Source organism: Meleagris gallopavo, chromosome 16 (genome assembly GCF_000146605.3).
Source record: "Meleagris gallopavo isolate NT-WF06-2002-E0010 breed Aviagen turkey brand Nicholas breeding stock chromosome 16, Turkey_5.1, whole genome shotgun sequence".
Classification (NCBI taxonomy): Eukaryota; Metazoa; Chordata; class Aves; order Galliformes; family Phasianidae; genus Meleagris; species Meleagris gallopavo.
Window position 1 is genome coordinate 12,178,689 of NC_015026.2, and position 10,830 is coordinate 12,189,518.

Here is a 10,830-nt window from a genome sequence, read left to right on the forward strand (position 1 = left end):
TCTGGACTGCATTTCCCAAGGTTGCTTATGAAATGCCAAGTAATACAACATTAAAAAATGTTGGAGAAAGAGAAATTACATTTGTTTCATGTATTTGTTCTTTTCTACTGCTCACCTTCATGTTGTTTTCTGCTCTCTCATGGGCTGCGAATCACAGTATTTCTCTTTGAATTGAATAGTGTGTCAATCCCTGGATCCTCTCTTACTGGTTTCTAGCTGTAGCAGAAATGCTGAGTCGTGGCCTGAAGCAGTGATGGAGCACCTGGTGGGAAGGCAGGGCCAGCCCAGGGGAGCTCAGGTGCGTGCAGTGCAATGCACTGAGTGATGGAAGGTGGAACCAGGATCCACCCCTTCCCAGCCCTCATTTAAGGGCTGGCAGTGGAGGCAAAGGGATCTCATCTGGAGATCCCTGCGTACCTGAGGCCTTCCAAGGGTAAGCAGCTTGCTATTTTTATTTTTTCCCTTTGTTTCTGTATCCGCAGCTGCCACACTTGACCATATCCTCACTTGCTGCAGCCTAGGACTTAGCTATTTAGCAGAGGGTTGTTAGTTAGGGTAGCATGGTTGAGTTGCGGACTCGATGATCTTTAAGGTCTTTTCCAACCTGGGCAATTCTATTATTCTACTGCACTGTTATTGCTGTCCTTTCCATGGCATTTCAGCTTCACCTGCAGTCTGCAGTATCACCTCTTCTGCTGAGCTTCTGCTCCCCAAAGTATAAAACCAGTTTCTCTAATGCACCTTTTATTTTGTATTTTTTATTGTATTTATGACCAACAGCTATATAACCCCCTCCAACTTTGCTGAGTATCTTCCCATCTCTTCTGACTTTTGCCTTCGGTTTGTATGCTCGTTTCTGTGAGCCAGCAGCAGCTCTGCCAGCCATCTGATCGCAATGAACTTTGCTAGTGAGGGCTGAGCAGGAGAGGGAGCACACTTTAGTCTGCTCAGCGTCATTTACTGAGACATTCTTTCCTGTTGAGTAGAGGATTGACTTTCTTTGACCTTCCTCTGCCTATTAATAAAGCCTGTTTTCTTGTTTCGCCTTGTGTCTTCTTAGCTGCACCCTTGTCTTTTTGTTCTTTATGTGCTGCAGTGGTTGTTAGACTTGCTCTTAGATATTAGAGGAATAAGTGCTATATTTTCTGATGCCTCCTGAGAGGACTTTGTGGATCTCTAGAAATATTCCAGCTGCAGCTGTAGTCTATCTGTAGTGTCACATTAGCATAGGAAAAGGGCACTGATCAGAGGTCCAAGTAGTATCTGATCACTCTTTGCTGGAATATTGCTGTGGTGTACTTGCTAGATCACAAAAAGACAGAGCTTCTCCTGAACTTCTAAATGTTGTTTCTAATACAAATGGAAACATCTTTGACCTGAGCCTTTCTTTGGATGTTTGTGCTCTGGATCAGGTTGTGAAGGTGTTCTTTAGGTCTCTTGCCACTGGAACTGCACACATCTGAACTCATGCAGTGTCTCTGCTCCTCTATGTCTGTCCTTCAGGGAGAAACTTTTTGTGAGGTTGTTCATACATCAAATACTGCATCTATACTACACAGCTTCTCTCAGTGCTGTGCTTTCAGTTTCTTGGTGCTGCTGGAGCAACACGTGTCTTCAGATTTCATCTTTCTGTGGGCTTTTAAATGCAATGGTGTTATTTGCAGATGGAGCTGGTGTGAGTTTAGGCTTGCTCTATTATCGTTTCACAAGAACTGAAATAACAGCTATTTTTTCCCTGTAAATGTGTGGTTAGTCTTTGCAAATGCTGAGGACTAAATTGTGCTGTTCAGACGGGAAGGCTGACTAACCAATTTAAATTAGCCACGTTGGCATCAGTCTCCAAGATGAGGTATGGGCCTGTGTGGTTGCTGGTGGGGTGGGCTCAGCAGTGTTGCTCCATAGGTCCCATCATAGCCAGGGGTGCTGGAAGTGGTTAACTGCAACGCTGGGGTCTGCAAGTAGTGCTCTTTGGAAAGAAGTGTGGTATTTAATAAGAAGGGAGGTGTGTGGTGTTATTGCTTATGACTCCTGCATGCTCTGCATGGAGGTCTGTTCCTCTCTGTGCCTGCAGCAGGTTGGGCTCAGCACCACCCTGAACCTCAGTTATTGCCTTTACTTTGGCCAGTGGATTTGACCCCTTGTTTATAAAAACTCAAAAAGAAAGTGCTTTAGGAAAAGTCTAGGACTAAATCCAGCAGAGATTATCACCTCCATGAAAATGAGAGCCTTCAGGTTGACTGCTGCTGAAAGGATGATGGCTTTGGGTGAAAAAACCCATAGGTTTCTGTCCCTTCTTCCTGTTGCCACCCCACTGCTGACATTTAGTGCATAGAATGGGATCTGTGCCACCAGGAAATGTCATTGCTGTCACTTAGGTGGGTGGCATGAGTTGAGCCGGGCAGAGGGCTGTGGGGGCACCAGGCACTGACAGTCAGCCTTTCCCTCCCGATGAAAGGAAAATTAAAAGCGGATGCATAATTACAAGAAGTGCCTTTTCAGAGACCAGAGGTGGAAGAAAGGACTGGCACTGGGAGGTGCACTGGCTGACGTGTGTGGCTCTGTGTGGTACAGCAGCTTTCATCGGCACCGCTCCGGGTTGTGTGCCCATAGCTGGAACCTGGCCCTCTGCATTCAGCAAGTGCTCTGTGCTGGTTTTAATGGGCAAGATGAAACACAAGGCAGCCCGCTATGGGCTGTGGGTTGAGTCATGGTTATTGAATTTGTCCAAGGTACAAAGGTGCTGTTTGCAGCAAAATGAAATAAATGATAAAAAAAAAAAAATCTGTGAAGAATAAAGGGACTGGAGAGTAATATCTGTCACACTCTCAGGAGAGTTCTGCTGTTTCTGAAAGATTTGTATGAGAGAAAAAAAGAGTAAGGAACATGCTGCACACCTTCAGTGATGAAGTGCTGGGAAGTAAAAGAAGTTTCATGAAAATGAGTGTTGTTGTACTTAAATGTACAAAAGATTTGGGAATGTAGGGATGGGGGTGGGGGGAAAAAAAAAAGTAATACTCGCAAGAAACAACAGAACAAAAGCCAAACAACACCAACAGGACCAAAAAATCCCAAACCAAATGCAGTGGTCATGGAAAAGCCTTCCCAGCCCCTGTGCAGAACCCTTCCAGATATGCCTGCTCTGTTTTCCAGCTGCAGGCACTGTGTGGGTGCTGGGACTTTTGTCCATGTTACGCCTCCAGCCATGAGGTTCCTGTTCATGTGCTTGTGTGCATCTCTGAACCTCTTCTGCTTTTTGCCTTGCTGAGAAACATGGCTTTGGTCTGTCTCGTTTAGGTCTTGCAGATAGGAACAGCTTTCTTCTCGTCACAGGCATCTGTGATGATGAATAAGGGTAGGTGATAGAGGCTGTTTTAGGGGGGGAGGGAGCTGATGATGAGCTGAGGACATGAGTGCAGTGCCTACAGTAGAACTACCTTGTGCTCAGTACTCTGTATGGCATAGCGTATAATCAATGGATATACAGATGGTATATATACATGAGGAGCTTGGCTAATATAACTTATATTGGAGTAACGAGAGAAAGTCACCCACCCTATCCTGGGCTCACATGATAGACTCCAGTGAAGTGGATCTCCAGAGAGATCCTTCCCCGCTGGCGGTCAGCTCTTCAGTGGCTCTAGGAGAGGTGCAGCCAGGCTCCACCCCTTCCAGCAGCACAGCAGAACTGCCTTCACCTGTGCTCCCCTGGCTGACTCACTGCTTGCCTCAGGTGATCAATCAGAGGTTCAGGCCGTGATTCAGCAGCCCCATACATACGGTTACCTTTTGAGTGCTCTGGAGCTCTGTGCATTAAGTCTGCCCGTAAGCTGGACCTTATATAGGTTATTTAATCTTGCATGAAGCATTTTCTTCAAAAGAAAATGGCAGTATTGAAAGAAATGAGGGCAGAAATCACAGGAAAGGGACTTAATGCTGAACTCTTTGCCCTCTCTTCTTTAAATGGATATTTAATCACCCTTTGCTAACCTTTACTTTTCAATTTCTTTGCTGTTGTTACTCTCACAGAAGGCCGTGGCCAGAGGCAGGGGACTTGTGGGCAGGTGTGTGCTTTGCTCTGTCCCATAGGGGTGCAGCATCCTGGCAGCCTGCTGCCCTCTGCACATGCCTGTGGTGCTGGGATGTGCCACTGGCTGTTAGCTCAGAAACTACCTGGAACTGGTGGAAATGAATTGACCTTATCAGGAAAGGGCAGTAGGATGGAAGCCAACTGGAGAGAGATGAACTTTTTTCTCTCTCTCTCTCTCTCCTGAGCCTTCCATGCGAAGTGCTGCTGTCTCTCGATGCCATGCAGGCTGCTGGACCACCGTGCTGCTCATGGCTCTGTTGCCAGAGCTACCAAATCAGATGCTCTGGCTGTGAATGAAAGAGAATGCTCTTTGGTTTTCTCGTAGCTTACAAGCGGTTTGGTCCTGGCTGTGCAGAACCTACATTTGACTTGGCAGCTCTGCCACCAACCATCCAGAGATTTGTTCCTTTGCTTTGATGCTCTGTTCCAAATCTGTATTTCTGCGCTTCCCCTGGGGGCTGCCTGCTCCTTCAGTGCTGGTGCCCAGGCACAACTGACCCAAAGCAGTTTCAATTGCGTTTCAGTTACTCTTTTGGTGCAAACTGTATGTATATATTTTTTCAGATTTAATATTCAGAGTCAACTAACATTTTTATTTTTTTTTTTTGCTGGCAAAAGTTAAAATCCAACTGTGTGTTTTCCAGAGCAACTCTCTGTATCTTGGACTGTACTGAAGTAACAAAGCACAGGAATCGAACCAGTCCTGTTATTGATGCAGTACTTTTGTCAGTAAATCAGCCGTAACTTTGTTTCTGTTCAGTCTATTATTTTTGTTCCTGTATTATGGATGTGAAACTGCCTGCTCTTATTCCAAGGAGGCCATGACAATTCTCCTCTGCCGTAACTTTTAGTGAAGTCCTTTCTTGCTGAGCTGCTGCTGACTGCAGCTAGTGGGCTTAGGCAGTATGAGTTCCTCAGGCTCTCGTTGCCTACTGCACACCAAGACTTGGAGAACAAAGGCAATGCAGTTCTGCCACTGTGTGTGCCTTCCACTTTCATGTATTGACCCTTGCAAGAACAGCCAGGTTGGGTGGTTAGAGGTGTAAAAGAAACACCTTCAATTGAATGTGTGACAGCTGCAGAACAGCTGAAACGGATGCAAATTCCTGTAACAGAGCAGCAAACCTCTCCTTATCCTGTGCTTGTGAGTGGTGTTCAGGTGGGGGTGCAGGGCAGGGGATGCCCATCGCCCTTCAGAGGGTAGCAGTAGGAGCAGCTCTCAGGAGCAGTGCAGCTGCAGAGCACATCGAGGGCCAGCACCCTCAGCTCACTCGTTACAGCAATACTTAGAGAGTTATTTTTTTCACAGGATGTGTGCAGAACAGAACTCCCACCAGGGTCTGAGCCCATGGCTGCTCTGCTCAGCTCCGCCTTTGCTCCCGGAGCTCTTGTTTGCAGGTAAGCGACGTGCTTCCCACCCAGGAGCTCTTTAATAAACACACACTTCTTTGTCTTCTACCTACGAACGGTGCCTTTCTAGCACAAATGTCTGACAAAATTACCTGCATTAAGATTTCATTATTCCTCCAAAATGTAATGTGATACATTGGTTTGTGTAACAAAGTGTTATCGCGCTGTAAATAATTGAAGAAACCATAAACTACAGTTGACAATCTGCATGAAGTGAGTATGTTTTCCAGTGCTTTGTGTGTGTGTGTGAGAGAAAGATAGCTTCTGTGCTGGAGTTTGCAAATTAGTGAGTAATTTGTAATGGGTATCCTGAATGTTCTGTGAGTTACTGAGGGCTCACTGTAATCGGATTTTCTTAAAAACCAGTTAGCAAGTGAGAATGATCTCATCAGCTACTTATAATCGCTCAGGAAAAAAAGAGCATAATTTTATTTGTACTGATTTTTAAAAAATATTTTAATGCTGTTATTTCCTCCTAATAAAAAGGCTTGTGCCAAGGCAAAGAGAAGAAAAGTGATGAAATACAAGGCTGTGCTCCTTTCTGGTAGCAGCTCCTGCTGTAATCAGAAGCTTCTGGATCAGACCTGTATGATATATGTAGTATTTTACAGGGCAGGGGATGAATTTTGCTTTCTGCAGATGCAGCCTGCTGCCTTTGCCATAAGATCATTTCTCTTCTGTGTGTGTCTGTATATATCACACTAAAATATTTTTCATTCTTATTTTAGTAGAAACTGAATCTTTTTTCTTTTTTTTCCTCATTTAGTAGAAACAAAACTGTAATACACATGAAATTTCATGAACTTTTCAACCCTGTCAAGGACATCTCCAGCTTCATTATATTTTCCTCTGAGGAGTGTTATGACAAGAGCAAAGCCTTGTTTTCCTTTGCTTTTGCCTCATAATGTCAAAGGGAAAAGAGATTTGGCTGCTGCATATTCATGAACTACTGCCGGAGATTGGATGGAGTCCATGGCAGAGGTTCATGTAGCAGCTGAGATGTTGACTTCTTGGCTGGCCTGAGGATAATCCGGACGCTGCACCCATTAGCCCAGCAGGTCTGCAGGCATCAGAAGTGAGAATAACTGTCTCGTATCACGTCAGGATAGAGGGGCTGGTCATTCCTTGTGTCACATCACTGCCTACCGGGATGCAAGGTGATAATTGGAAATTCTGGGTGCTGAAGGACTGGTGATCTTTCTTACGTGAAAGATGTGACTTGGGCTTGAGGTTTGTTGTGGCAGTGCCTGGGTTTGTGCTGGGAGCCCAAGAGCAGCTGATGTTTCCTGTTATCATTTGCAAGCTCCTCCACATATGAAGGTTTCTGCAGTGTTGCAGTGCAATGTCTTTTTTCTTTCCTGTTGGATCTTATTAAGGGATACAGCCAAAATATTAACTAGGGATACATGGGTAGGGATCTGTGTGTGAGAACAAGACTTCCCTGCACGCAGTGTTTTTAAAAGAGATGCATGTTTCTCATGTCACATCGGGGATGGCAGCAGCCTCTTCTTCTCAGCAGGAGTGTCTATCAAAGAGAAACGCATCTTTGTAGGCTGGCATGAACTGATTTCCCTTGTCTTGTGCATGATAACATTTTAATCGGGCAATTCATTGTGCTGGGAACCAGCTTTTCATTCAGCTATTTTTTATAAGTTTTCTCATTTTCTTTAATTACTTTAATTTCTTAGGGAAACAATAAATCTCAACAGGATTTAGTTCAACTGAAACTTTTGGGTGTTAAATCTGTTGAAAACCCAGAAAGCATCATGCAGTGAGTGAAATATTAATGATCACTTACTTCTTATGCAAGTAATTCATGATTAGGAAAATGGGTGCTGCACAATCCAACGTGCAGGATTTCTAGTCCATTTTGCTTTCTAGATGACTGACGTATGGAAAACTCCTTATAACTGAAAACAATACAATGTACATTCCTCAGATCAACATCTAGTAACTTGCCAGCTTTGACCTCAGAACTGAACTAATTCCTGACCAATGGAATCAAATATTATGTGGAAGAGCTCGAAGTTTATCTGCAGATTGCTTCATCATGTTTCTGTTCCTATTTCATGCCAGGGAGATGTATGGGCGCTACTGGGTGGCAGATATGGATTCAATGCTTGGAGTACCTATAGATGTTGTAGGGGACTGTGAACTAAATCACCTCCATCTAAGAAGTTTCATTTAGTGCAGGGTTGTTAGAGGTAGGGCAGAATGGTTAGGTTGTGGTTGTCTGGATGATCTTGATGGCCTTTTCCAACCTGAGCAGTTCTGTGATTCTATAGCAACTACTTCATCACAGACCCATTAAATACATTTAAATATTTTATAGACTACTTCAGTAGGCTCTAAACAGTCTCTTTTTCTGTTCTAGTTCTATCACTGTAAATATGTGGGTTGTTTGGCAAGTAATGCCTCCGATTTCTTTCCATGAGAACTGCACCAGATACAAAGAGCTCAGCAACGGTACTTGGAAGAGCAAATTCTCATCTGCTGGTTGTAAACGTTTTAGTGGGCAGCCTTTTTCTATAAAATACAGTCTAGGGGACAGTGAGTAGTTATTAATCAAAATATACGTATGCTTTACCAATAAGGATAAAGTAGAACAAACAGTCTGTTTTCTTGATTTTGTTCTTTTTTAACCCCAGATTATATTTTAATTACATATTGTAATTGTAACTTTTTATTTTATGAAGTTTTGGCATTTTTAAAAATCAAATATTTCCCACAGGTAGAAAATCCACTTTATTGGCATTCTGCAGGCAATTAATTTTGATTCTATAGTTTAAAAGAAAATATTTTAAAAAAGAATGATTTTTGAAATGACAGCTTTTCCTGTGGAAATAAAATCTGTCTTTCTAAGCAAATGTATATATGTCTTAATATAGTTTCAATATCACAAAGATTTTCACTGCAATTGACACTAATTGGAGGGGACAGGTGGTGACGGGGGGGGAATCTCTCCAGGATTGTGCAGGATTGATCACAGGATACACAGAACTAGAGGCGGTTGAAAAGTGCATAAATATCAGTTATGTAAGAAATTGATTAGCTGAAGTTAATTAAAAAAAAAAGACAACAATGAAAAACCTGCAATATCACTGTTTTAGTTACACTGGCTTAGGCAAAGGAGAATGCGCACTACTGAACTGTCTCTCAGCTTGTAAACCAATGGACTGTCTCAATAGAAATAAAGCTGATAAGAAACACCTGGTAATTAACTTCTCAAAGTTATTTATTATCAGTATTCAAATCAAACTTCATTGTTCACATTTAATACTCATAAATTAAGATGTAACTGGAAACTTTCACAATGCTGAGATGTTTTTTCCATGCTATAAATACCTGTATCTAGAGAGCTTAAAATCAAAACACTGATGTCATACAAGGAATTAAAGCAGAAGTGCAGTGGCCCAGAAACCACAAATAGAGGATGGTTGTCTGATGCCCCATGGCTTGAAGAAGAGCTGCTTTTTAACCATGACACTCAGCTTTCATTCCCACAACTGCTGCCTTTGCTCCAGGCATTTGCTCAAAGTCGATCAGCTCATGGATTAGTATTTTGCACAATGCTTTTGGCAAACTGTGTGAGCTTGAGAAAATGCTGAGAAAGGAATTTTTCAGAGCAGCGCTGTAATGCCTTGGACCTTCAGTGTTATCCCTGGAAGTACTTCAGATGGATCCTTTCTTAAATAGCTCTGGAAACCAAAGTGGCATCTCTGTGTGAAATGCTGGAGAGGAGGGAGAAAGAAGGAAACACATTCTGGCGATAGATCCTCAGTGTTCCAGTTTCTTTGGTTTCAGTGATGCTGCTGAGGTTGGCCTTGATGTAGCTTGCTTTCCAGCAAGAGTATCCACTTGCTGGGGGTGATAAGGAGTGTTATGGGTTTGCCAGGGCTGGCTTCCAGATATGATGCATGAAGGTGCTGCAGATGCACAGATCTAAGAGACCCACTGAGCCACCTCCGTGTCCCTGTCATCTCTTTGGGACGAGGCAGGGCTGAATCCTGCAGGGAAAGAGGTGGGAGCTGAGCTGGGAGGGGCCACCCTGCAGCTACCCCTGTCAGAGCCCTTGGTTTATGGGACTTCTATTTGGCAGCTGGATCACAACAAGGGTTCAGGTGTGGGTAAGGTAAGATGGACCTTGGGGTGCTGATGTGCTGAAGCTATTTATCACTGCTGTATATAACTAAAACAACTTTACCCTTGAGTTGTACAGTGATTGCGTTCTCATAACGCTGCTTTTTTACATACCACAGATGAGAAGATGATAGGAAATAGTGAATTGTGCAGTCAGTGTCCCAAAGCAGAACTGACAGGTCCCTCTGGGGATGCAGCTCCCCACAGCAGCTTCCTCTCCTCTTGCATATGGAAGAGATGGTCCATCAGTGACTCACCAAATACTTCTCACTTGATCAAACAATCAAGAAAAAAAAAAAGAGGAAATACAATTTCAATGGTCTTACAAATGGGATAGGAGACTGTGATTAAAAACAAGGAGCTTAGTATGTGAAGAGCAAGAACACAGCAGCAGGTTAGGTGTTATTGTTGTTATTGAATTGGAGTGTGGGGTGACCACACTTTACAAGAGCTTTACTGCTTCACTCTTGTAAAAATGAATCACATTTTTCTCTCTCATTTTCTCCTCATTTTTTTTCCCTTTAAAAGAGTGATTGGAAAAAAAGGTAACACAAAGCTCCAACCTGGAAAGAAGTTCAGCTTTGCACGTCAGTGCTGTGTGCGGATGGATGATTCACTGCGCTCCATCTCTGTTTCTAAGCTCACTTTCTGTTTGAACTATAAACATGTCAGACTTTGTAGAGATTCTAAGTTGGGGCCTATGCTAATAGTTGCTTTTATCAGGTAAAGAGTTGTGTGATAGCATGAGAAAATGTTGCAGAAAGTGCTCCCCTTAGATGGTTTGATGGGAAAATAGAGAGATCTGTTAAGTCTGTTCCTGTGCTCAGAGAGGTTATTTCTCTCAAGGCTTATGCTGGGCACTTCAATGGCGTCTAGAGATACTTTTCAATATTTTATAACATCCTCTGCAGTGCTGGAAGGGATGAACTGTATGCTTTCCCACCTCTGAGCCATTCCTGTGCCTGCACAGTCCCCACTCAGTGCTTTTTGACTCGCATTGCAGCTCTGACCAGGTCAGGCAGCAGGCTGCAGCCATCCTGCTCAGCACTGAGATGGAGCCGGGGCATGGCAGTGCGTGCAGGGGTGCATAGGACAGGGCTCCAGCACACAGGCAGCAAGGGAAGTTTAGTCTGTAGTGCTGAGATGTGTGTATGAAGTATGTACCCGCCCATCTCTAACTGCAGCAAACTGTG

At 43.6% G+C, this 10,830-nt stretch overlaps 1 long non-coding RNA gene across 1 annotated transcript; it reads left to right on the plus strand.

The window, feature by feature from the left end:
- Window positions 1-353: 353 nt before the first annotated feature.
- LOC104913444 lies at window positions 354-8,699 on the plus strand. Its single transcript, XR_795400.3, has 3 exons — window positions 354-433; window positions 5,397-5,485; window positions 6,264-8,699. It is a non-coding gene; the product is annotated as an uncharacterized LOC104913444 (long non-coding RNA).
- Window positions 8,700-10,830: the final 2,131 nt, after the last annotated feature.